This window comes from Myzus persicae, unplaced genomic scaffold (assembly GCF_001856785.1).
Source record: "Myzus persicae strain clone G006 unplaced genomic scaffold, MPER_G0061.0, whole genome shotgun sequence".
Lineage (NCBI taxonomy): Eukaryota > Metazoa > Arthropoda > Insecta > Hemiptera > Aphididae > Myzus > Myzus persicae.
In genome coordinates this window covers 45221-57486 of record NW_019104233.1, presented here as the reverse complement: position 1 = coordinate 57486, position 12266 = coordinate 45221, and the positions used below count along the sequence as shown (strand labels likewise).

Here is a 12266-nt window from a genome sequence, read left to right as displayed (position 1 = left end):
AAAAAAAACAAGCAACCAAATTCAAAATACCTGATAAGATACACGTATAAACCAGATAATTTATTTTAATATAAAAATAATACGTTTTAATTCAAATTATTTTTAAATAGAATATTTATCACCTTCCACCTTTTTTGCGATAATTTTAGTATATGTTATACTATTGAATTATTTCCATGCTAAACCTAAGGTTTATAAAAATATATATACAACGTAACCGTTCTTAAATTCAAATTAAATTGAAAGAAAACACTTAGTAGAAACCTAGAAAATGGGACGCAAAATACATAAACAAGGCATAATAAAATTGTGACACAGCTGTTCGCCTGTTCTTACATAGCCACATAGGTATAGGTACAACTTCTCAGAATTAAACTCATTGACACTAAATTAAAAGATTAAAATATTCATTAATGTACAGTCTAAATATAACAGTTTACAATTTTACACATAATCATAAGATTAATTTAAAAATGTTGAGATTCATCACGTACGTAGGTAAAATGTACATTAATAATTTAACAAGTATTTAGCTTTATAGTGGTCTGACTATAATGTATTATATTTATATAACAATGTACGTATAGTAAACACTAAACAGATTATTACAGTACAGCGTCGAACGAAACTCATTGATTACTTCTTACTTATTATAATTTAATACCATCACCGTAAATTTAAAATTTATGACGGAAGATACCAATATATCACTCATGGGCATGCATTGATCATATTGTGCTTTTTTAATACCTCTGTCGTACTATTTTGTTGTTTAATTCCGTATAAAAATAAGTGTCGATAACATTTTATTGTTTTTTTTTATTTTTTTAAATTTTTTTATCGAACTTGAGCCCGGCGACTAAGGCCCACATTAGCTGTTGTAGCGGTAAGTTTGGTACTGTAGGTTAGGTTGTTTTTAACGATTGTTACGGTTGTTACGGTAGGTAGCAAACACGTGTATGTGTGGCAAGGTTTTTAACTACTATGAACCCGGGTGGTCACCCATCCGGGAGCTAGTCGATATGACCGTTACTTACTCACAGTCGCATTCAACGACTGGCAGCAGCCAACGCGCCACGCCGAGCCGCAACATTTTATTATTTGACTCTAAACTACGAGTATACCACGGAACAATTTTAATAATGTACTATGTACATGATAGTTGTTTTTGACAACATATTTTGATTTATAGACCAATGAATATTGAAAATTATCCAATTCGAAAACTTTTGCATTATTTCATAGTGAAGGTAATTAATCTCTCTTGACATACCTAGGAATTTAATATATTATTATATTATCTATAAAATACATATGAATAATGTAAAAATTAAATGAATTATAGTGAAGAAAACAGAAATGTCTAAAACAACTTTTATAACTTTTGTTATATATAAATAATGGACGTTATCCAATATTTTGTCAACTATGTTCTCAAAATATAACTTTAATAATTTAATATAGTATAGTTTTTACTGTTCATAATAAAGTTCATTTATTTGAGTTTCATATTCAATTAATGATTTAATAATACTTTGTTGAATTACACATTTTGAGAATATAATATTATTAGTTTGAAAACGTGTCATAAAAAAGTACGTATACTTTAAAATAAACCAACTGTTGAGCCAATTAGTTTAACAAACACGTTTTATTGGTTTTAACGAGCGAACTAGCAATACCTCGTCATTATTCAAAAGTTTAGTTATTTAATATATAAATAAAAAGTTTTTATGTGCTAAACTGTCAATATTCAATATTTTATAATTCATAAATACCGTAGATAAAATGTTTACCTAGGTCATCCAAATAATGAATAGCAAAATATAGTGAATACCGAAAAATGTATCATCATGAATTATAGGTAGGTACTTAAAATTGTAGAGGATTGAAATCTTAAACATGGATTGAACTTAGATTTTAATTGTTTATTAGTTACGTTACTACAGTAAGGTAATTTTTGAATACTAAATAATGTCTCAAAAAATGTAAAAATACCAGTAATGATGGTCGTAAAAGCGCATGAATGTCATATGAGAATGTGCATTCCTACAAGTAACCTACGAATAATATATAGGGGGCATGATATTATGATTCTTAATGCCCGGTTTCCCTATATGGGTCAGTGTATTGAAGAGTTGGACATTGTTGAACTTTTAGGTGGACATAATATTATATGCTACCAACATTTTGTTACCTTTCCTACGTGGCAGCTACCTGCGTTTTAGATGTACGAGGAGCACAAAACGAAAAGGTGAAGTGGAAACCAGCTGGAATTACCTCGACGCGCCGCCCTTTGCTCGTAATCCTCGGGAAACGGGCAAAGCGTTTCGCCGGACCGGAAATTAGGCTCGCATAATATACACGTAGGTACATAACTTGTTTCACTGGAATTCGTTGTAATACACACCATTATTAGCACGCACTCGTGCGAAAGCGACTTGAACAAGAACCTAACGGCTCGACGGACGTGGAGGAAAAAATTCGGTGTTGACCGAGGAAAATATTTCCGTTGCCCGTTCACAGGATACCAGGTAAGTACAATGTGAACCTTGGTACCTAACCAAATGTATATCAACTGTAGCGATTGCCTGTTCAGACTTCATTGTACGTACTGTGCTTTAATTCGGATTTTCGACACTTTCCATAAGAATGCAGTTTTACACATGTGCACCGTGTCCCGATTGTTATCTAAGCCTCCTGAAGGCCGTAACTGAAAAAAAATTTCAGGGGCGTCCAAACGTGTAACGGGACACTGCCCACGGTTGTGTGCAAACCCTTGAGGCAGGACTGCATCGTCTGAATCGTGTCGTTGTAGTTAAAATATATTCAACTTCTGTAGAGTAAATGTTACCAATATTTTACACCCGACGTATTGACTGTATACACAAAAATACACACAGTGCGATGTTGCTGTGTAAAGACACCTTGCACAAGCCAGATTTCCACTGCCTGCAAAATGTGTCGGTAACACGTTTACGTTCAATACATTCGACCATATACAACGTGGTAAGTAAGTATAATATATAAGTAGTAGAAATCTGGATGTGCTCGCAGGCAGGTGGGTTACAGTGATATTTTCCATCGGCCAGCCTTAATAGAGAATGATGGACGCCATCGCACTCTGATCTTTTTCTCCGTGTCCACCGCACCGTCCGATTAAAACGCTTTTGATTTACCATTCGTGAATCTATCAAATGTTGAGCCGTGCGACTAGACAATCAGGGACGAAACGAGTTTTATATACGTATATTTACGAATCTCATCACTTCTGGTCCGACGCAACGAGTTACACGAGGATTACGAACAAAGGGCAGCACTTCAAGTGAGTATACGTCCCTCGTCAGTCACCCACCTATGAAGTAAGTATGTGTATTATACAGGTTTCTAGTGGTAGTCTTTTACACAGTACGCCACTATGACAAAGTCCATTTCTTTATAATAGTATTCCAAAATTTGTAAATATTTAAAAAAAAAACAAGTATGAGGTCAAAGCACAGTATTAATGTAAATAATTTAAAAACAATCCCTTGATAATTTAAAACACACTAATTCGATCTTTATCTCTATCATTTGATCCAGGCTGATTCTTTAGTTCCTATTGCCATTTTCCAGTTGCCACCTGGCAATCAAAATACATTTTAAATTACTAGTTCACATGCCTAATATTGAATATTACCACTTTAAATCGACATAGCTGATACGATAAAGCAACCTTAATTTTAATTGGCCAAACACTTTAAAAAATCTTAAAACTTAATTGTTTTTAGTAAGCGCTATTTTAAGCCATACAAATATTTGTCCCGTCAAAACTCCTAATATACTATACCTACATAATTTCCCTTAGCAGTTTGACAAAAAAAACTCCAAACCCCATAGTTCTGTCTCCTAGCCTGGTGAAAAAATAAAGCTCATTCAATTTATATGAACAATAAAACTCAATCAAATTATGATAACTTGAAAATAGGAGCTCAATATAAATCGAAATCTAAAATAGTTTTTCATAAAGACATAACAACGGTCTAGATGTGAAATCGTAATAAACCCCAAAACAATTTAGTATGTTAAACTAGTTTTTGTGTTTACCAAACCTGATATTATGTTACATTCAAATATTAAGTCCCACTTCTTTTTTTTTTGCGGATTATTAAAAACTTGTAAGAAAAAAATTGTTCACATTTTTATATAAAGCAAATCAAAATATTATTAACGTTGAAAATTAATTAAACCTGTAGACTTTACAGCTACATAAATAAAAAGTGGGTAAGTGGATGTCGCTTTTCTGTACAGTAGATTACTAGTGGGTTACTGTAATGTATAATGTTAAATTTGAATTTAATGATTAAAATCATAGTATACGAAAAACAATTCTGAGCGAAGACCGTCTGTCAGTCTATAATATTGCTTAGTAATTAGTATATTTGATGATATTATTGTGATTAAAGTAATTTATTTTATTAGTAAGCATTATTACTACGCAGTAGATTAAATTCATTTTTGCAAAAAAAATATTTTTGAAAAGTCATTGTGTGTATAAAATATAATAATATACTTTAAAAGTTTCAAGTACCCACGAATAGTATTTTTAATTTACAACAAAATAACATAAATCATTATTCTTGGTTCTTTAATATGTAATTTGGTCCACATTTGAACAAAATAACCAACACAAAAAAAACACTACCCTTATATATTTTTAGATTTTTCGGTTACAGAATAACCAACTAGTGTGGAACTTCGTTCCACCTTTAGTTATAAAAGTTTTAAAATGCTTAAAATGATCAACTATACAATTATTTGTACATTTTGAATAATATGAATTTTGACAAAATTTGAACTTTAAATGCTTAAAAAAAAAAGTATGTGTATTTTTAATATTATTCAACTGATATTGTAAATATTCATCAGAAAACTTGTATTAAATTGCCAAACTGTTTGACCCAACAAAAAAAAAACAAAAAAAAAAATTGAAAATGGAAAATGTTCGTAATCAGCTCAAAACGAGTCAAAATATTTTGAAAATTTTATCAAGTTAATAAATTGATAATATAAACATTAAACATATAGTGTTAATTTCAAGTATCTGCAGTTATTCGTTTTTGAATTAAAACAAAAATAATGAAATCGCTATATTATGAGAAATGGAGTAAATATCAAATATTGTAAAAATTTCAACTTCAAGTCCTCATGAAAATTTAATTTGACCCCGGTAAAATTTGGAATTTTCCTTTGGTAAAGGTAAACAAACCTTAAAGGAATATTTTATTCAATTTTAAAATATTAGATATAAAAAGAAAAATTGTTATGAATTTCTTACTCAAAATAATTTGCAAATTTACTTGATTTTTACGAATTTTGTCTAAATTATAAATTCAAACCCTCATAAAATTTTTTTGTGGATTTACGCTTAACTTTTTTTTTTCATTTCCACTAACAACAGCTTACGAGAAATCTCGTATTGTATTTTTAAAATTTTTATCGACATTAGTTTAAAAAACAAATAGTAATCGAAAAATATAAATATTCCTATATATAATTTAACACGAGTCAAAATATTTTGAAAATCTTTTGGTGTATAGACAACTCAAAATATAAAAATTCAGTGAAAATTCCATGTATCTATATGGTATTTTTTTTTAGTTTTACATAAAAAACCAAAATCGATTCTGTCAAAACACGGATTTCCGTTTTTCCTTAATTTTTTGTTTGTTTTTCTTGCCGCTTTTGAAAAATATTGGAAATTTTTTACTTTTGACCCCCTCCTCACCCTTTTACTGTCCCAAAACGTGATGAATGACACGACAAATATTAAAACACACATTATTGTAAAATCAATACATTCATCGCTCCATTCAGAATCTAAAATTAAAATCGATAATAAATTGAATAATATATATTATTATAAACATGATCACTACTATTCTGTGACGAATTATTAGGACTCATTAATTTCAACAAAATAGTGAACAGCTTAGTGAATCGTTTGTATAAACAGGTTCTCCAATAGGGATTTACTAATGATTGAAAATGGTGATGTAATGGAGTTTACAATCGTTGCTACTGACACTTTGAAATTGTAAATTTTTGAGCCTCATATCTTTAAAGAAATATAAGATACCCTCTTTAAAAAGAAAATACTTAATTTCAAAATAACTGCTCTTACTGTGTGATGTTTTTAATTGCTAACATACAATTGTAAATGTGTTAAAATATGTCTGGAATTCTGAATATACATTAAATTAAAGTTTAACTTAAATTTTAAAATATGTATTATGTAAACATTGTAAACCTAAATAAATAATGTTGCAATTGTCAATAGAGTAGCGCATAAATACAAAGGAATTAATATAACAAAGTATTTCTAATTCTGGACATTAATTTTGACCGTAAGTCTGTAGATTTAATTGTTATTGTTTTGCAAAATCATAATATATTACACCCCTTACCGCTTTTGCTGAAACTCTACTTTCCACTAATTCAGAAGAGATATTCTCAACACGATTTGAGTTAATGCCGAAATAGCTCTTAATCTATGTATTCGCAGAGAATATCGACGTTAGTTTCTGTATTGGTACACTGAAAATGTATACGAAGTACAATAAATGAAAAAAATATAATGTTTAAGTGACATAGGATGATATATGGTTAATGCTTAGTCCTCAGTATCTATGTCAATTAAAAAATAAATAAATAATATGATAATATGTGGATTAATTTTTCATTTAATTTCTTTGACGGAATAATGGGTTATGATGGTAACGATAATATAAATATTTATTGAGAACGGAGAAATGTAATGATATTTACTATATTACGTTTTGGTAAATTTTAAATTATTTATAATGGCTGTTACAATATACATATATACATCATTATAATGAGTGTTATTGTTATATGATGTACATAATTCCATAGCTCAATGTGCACACAGTAGTACAGTACATAAATTAAAATATATGCATGATATAAAGCTGGCATGTAAAAAAATATATATTTAAATTCATCCAAACAACTATCACAAGTTATTATGAATATTGATAGAAATCAATAAAATGGCTTTAATACTATAGAATGATCGAATAAATTATTTTCCAATAGCTATACTACTTTTAGTAATTACTCTGTTTGTTCATAAAAAAATCTGGATACATATTACATATACATAATATTATATGAATAGAACAGATCACAGGCGTATGATTTAGATCGTAGTTACATTGTTCAAGGGAGCAGTTAATTATGTATAAAAAATAGTTAACTAATTTAAAATTACATAATAATATTGATGGTTAGAGATATATTATACACCATACTGAATACAACCATACTTAAGGTGATTCGCCAAGAATGATTCCCCCCCCCCTTTTTCCTCTTCATCAAAGAAGTTATTCAAAGACTGATTTTTGGAGTTATTATTACTTTTTTTATATACCTTTTTACATATTTTCAAATCCTTGAAGTTTTTTTTGCTACTTAAGGAGTGAAGAAACAATAACATCTGGTTTTCATATGAAAATCCAGTATTTCTACCGTAAGTTATTATTCAGATAATGAAAAATTTGACGAATGAGAATCAATATTCAAACTAGTAGTTTTAGAGATCTTCAACTTTGTGTACTGAGAATAATAGAGCCATGATAATAAATATGTATAAGATATAGGAGCTATGTGGTGATTTGAACATTTTAGTGATTTATGTTAATAGTTAGTAACAATGGTAAATTGTCTATGTGTAATAAATACTGTGTCGATTATTACATTTATATTAATTTTTATAAAATCATTTTTAAGTGCCATAATTATTCTTGTAGGAACATTCATTTAAATTTTGAATCAGGTACTTATTCGAAATTTTCCAAAAAAAATTAAATTATCCACCAAATAATGTAAGTACTGTAAAAAACAGGGATTCTCATTTTAAAAATAAAAGTTTATATCACCACAGGACACTAAGTAATATCGTAGTACAGTAAAATTCAAGAAATTGAAAATATCATCTTATAATTTATTTAAAAATTCAGAATTTCAATAAAAACATTATTAAAAGTTTAAAAAAACGTGATCATTCTAGGTGAATCATCGTGTATAGTCTGTTTTTGCCAGGTTGAGCATTTTAAAACTACATACCTTCCTAGTTGACAAATTATATCACACTAATATAGTTCCTAAGTAAGATCTCCATGTCTCGTTATCTAACATGTTTATATTATTTTGTAGTAATGCACTTAGGTACTTTAATAGAATAATATATAATTTTATTATAAAATCTGTGATGTATTGCGTATAACGAATGTAACTCAATTCCTAAAAGCCAGTCAAAAGGTCCAATTAAAGTCTATTCATTCACTTTTTCAACCAAAAATTAATGTCTATAACTGACATTAATACTATTAACGTAACTATATATGTAGTGTACACTCGTGCTACAAACTAGGATAAATTGTGACTGGGACCAATTTTTTTTTTTTAAATTAGTAGTTACTGATTAGTATTCTATATTTTATACTATAAATTACTATATTACTGATAGCCAATATCCATAGTATATACGACCACAGAACAATATGAAATAACATTTATTTTATTCGGGTATGTTTTAAAATCCACTGTCTAGTGAGTAATAACAAGGATTATCCTAATAGGTACGTTTCGAAAAGTACTACTTAACCATAAATAATATGTAGGTTGAGCGTTATTTAACGAGTTCCTATTGTTTGTGGTTTTAACTAAAGTTTTATCTTTACATTGTACGCATTATTATACACAATAAATTTAATAAATCAATTTATTTATTATATAATGATAATAATAGTGATGACGATACAATTAATATAACGAAAAATCGACGACAATAAGCCTCGTCGAAACTCATTTAATCGATATAGCGGGGACATAAGTACACGTTTGATGATTATAGTATTATACGGTGTTCAATTCACGTGCATTGATATATACCATAATATTACTTTAGGTGCAAATCGTCTGTAAATATTAAGAGTGCTTAAACACTGAGAAAAATATGCAACGCACGGGAAAATTCAAATTACAAAAGCTTATTAATTAAAAACTATCAAGTCTATAGACGGATTAACCAACAAACATAAAGATAATAAAATAATATGAAATATTAGAGTTGAATGTAATAACTAATAACTAATGAGTAACTTAAATTTTTCCAAAAGAAAATTTTAAAAATAGTTGGTGTTTGAGGTTGTTAAACAGATAATATTATCCTGTGTAAAATATATATATGATATGTTGCATCCTCTTAGTGAAATCACTCTTTTCATTAAGTGAACATCCACTTCATGAAATGTATTCATTTTGTGAAAATGACATTTTATTACATAATATGGATGGTTTTTTGATCTTTTTGTGAAGTGGGTAAAACTAATTTTATCCACATTGTATAATAAATAATTTTTGTGTTTTTGAATCAGAATATTTTACATTATTATTATTGTTTTAATACAATTAATAATAATTACATTACAAACAAATATTTTCGTGGTTAAAACAAGCACAACGTGTAATAAATTATTAGCCATGTTATAAATAAGAAAAAATAAAAATTGTAAAATTGAATGTAGGAAGAAAGTAGATTAAAAAAATATAACACATTTTCACTAACTACAATTTTTGGTGGTTAGAAATATAACTTCACCAGTTCATTACCGGAGAATATTATAAGCAGGTATTAGGTAATTTTAGAGTAAATAGTTAACGAATTTATCAACACAAAGTGTGTATCTCTCCGTCCTATGGAAAGCAAAAGAGCAATTACGACGTTACGTTAAGACTCATTAGTCGTTTGTTCAATATTTTGTGCACGTTTTGACCACCAAGATTACTATTTAAGTAGTAATGGCTGAGTGTCTATGAACTGTGTACCGATGAATTTAAATCACTTTTTCTCAGAGTGTGTTATCGTACACGGACATCCAAGGCATCCACAAGTAAACCAATAATGATGTTGAGCACATGCTAAGATCGTGGATGAAAGACACGAAAGTCCAAAAAATGATCAGTTGGTATTCGATTTGTTCAATAACAAAAAAAAAACTGTTCTTGCCATCGTACAATAAGCAGAAGTGTGTACAATGTGTTATTTTGAATTGATCCGAAATTTGGATTGACAAGTTTAAGACTACCACTTGAGTACTTGATTTTGTTAAAGCAATTACAACTGAGGTAGAAATAATACTTCTATATAATATTATATAAACGAGTGTGATGTGTGGAACATTTAATGGTAAATATTATTTGCTCTTTATATGACTTTATGTAAAACCATTTTTAATGAGATATAAACTGCAGAAGAAGAAGACCAGGAGCAATAATATGTAAGCCAAATGATTAGTCGATTGAGGATTGGGTACACAAGACTTACCCTCAGATTTCTTATGGCAAAAGAAGAACCTCTTATATGCGAAGCAAGATGGTATTATATTTACAGTAAGCCACTTATTAACGGAATGTCAACGATATGAAAAGGATCGACGGAAACTCAACATGACAGAAAGCCTCGACGATACACTTAGGCCCAACTCTGAACAAAACAAAAAAATTCTGAACTTCTTAAAATCAAACAGTTTGTTTAACAAAATATTATCTAGTGACAATTATAATATACAATTTTGTAAATACTTTAATAGAGTTTAATTAAAAATTAAGTAATCGTAACTAATGGCCTTATGCTTGAAACAAAAAGTTTCAAAATATGTAAACAATGTAAATAAAGTGAACAATTAACCAAAATGCAAATTCAAAAATAAATCCAAATGTAATAAAATAAGAGGAGAAACTGTATGAAGTAGATTTTTAATTTAACATAATATATTAAAATAAAACATAAGCAAATTCAAGCGTCATACAAATGTACCAGACTTTGATGTCAATAATTGTGTTACTATATAATGGCTGTACCCAAAGCCGACAGAGGACCGGCTGATACACCAAACATCATAAATGTAATATAAAAAAAAGGTTTGTAAAAATTAGGGACACAACATGGATGATCAAAGGATGTGGTTGATATAAAAAATATAGTGGCGATCTCTTGAAAAAATTTGAAGTGTTCTTAAAACTAAATGAAGTTGATTCATTGGATAAAGAGTTGACTATTCGTTAGACTCTAACAATTACATCGGGTAGACAAGACTATTCTTTTTGTTTTTGTAAGTCAAAAATCCAATGCCCAAATATCAAGATGTGCTAATATTAACCACAAAAATATTTGTTTGTAGGTAATGTAATTGTATTCAAACAATACTATTGTTCTATAGATTATGATTTCAGTGCTAGCTGTCAAATTCGGGGTGATGTACTGCTATTTATATATGGAGGTATCTATTATAGTATACAAATAGGTGTGATAAGAAAACGCTACGCCGTTCCACAATCACCGTGATTTCGGGTAAACGCCCTCGAACAATAATCAATAAGGTACATTAATATATATATATTATAATTTATATTACGCCAATAGTAACATTGTTACCGTTGTACCTAGTCATCCAAGTAGTACAACAGGTGTGGAATCTGAGATGGCCAATGATGTATAGTACTATTTCATATGTTATGATAAATTTGACACCGAGCAGGGGAGTGCTCATGGGGTGATGTGGGTGTCATACCCGCCTCCTTTTTGCTTTTTTTTTGTCATATAAAATATATTATGATGAAGCAACGGATGTATACTATGTGGTCTGAGAAAAAGTAAAAATTCATATCTACTCCTTTGAAAAAAGCTGAGCACGCCACTGAGTCACCGAAGTATACGCGTAGCGATCCTAGGAATTTACGTGCCCGATTTCCGGATAGTAAATAATATCACGTGACTTAAAAATATCAACCCCTCCCCACCGTGTAATGAGTGGTATTATGAATAATTATGACTGGTAGGTATTGCAGCCAACAAGTCGATGCGATTTATGATCGCCGAGATAGTTTTATACGTATATACAGTCGTATAGACTACGATAAAAGACGTCGGGTGGGTGTGAGTGTACCAGGTGAAGGCTATAAATCGTCACACATAGTTAGGACAGTTACGGGGCACTCTACTTAATACCTGTGTACCCATATAAATACTCGGGTGTAAATCGGATTGGATCTATGGCGCCAAAATATTACGACAGCTATATAATATAAAGTGTGAACATGTACCTAATGTACACTAACACTATATAAACACATCGGAGGTAGATGTGTGCGCGCACAAAATATGCATCGTGATATCGCCGTTATCAGATCGGGCGGAACGG

General features: G+C 29.5%; 1 protein-coding gene across 1 annotated transcript in view; it reads right to left on the bottom strand.

Annotated features, from left to right (window-relative positions):
* Positions 1 to 12266, bottom strand: part of LOC111040281 (muscarinic acetylcholine receptor DM1) — a 36409-nt gene that overhangs the window by 23124 nt on the left and 1019 nt on the right. The window lies entirely within an intron of this gene.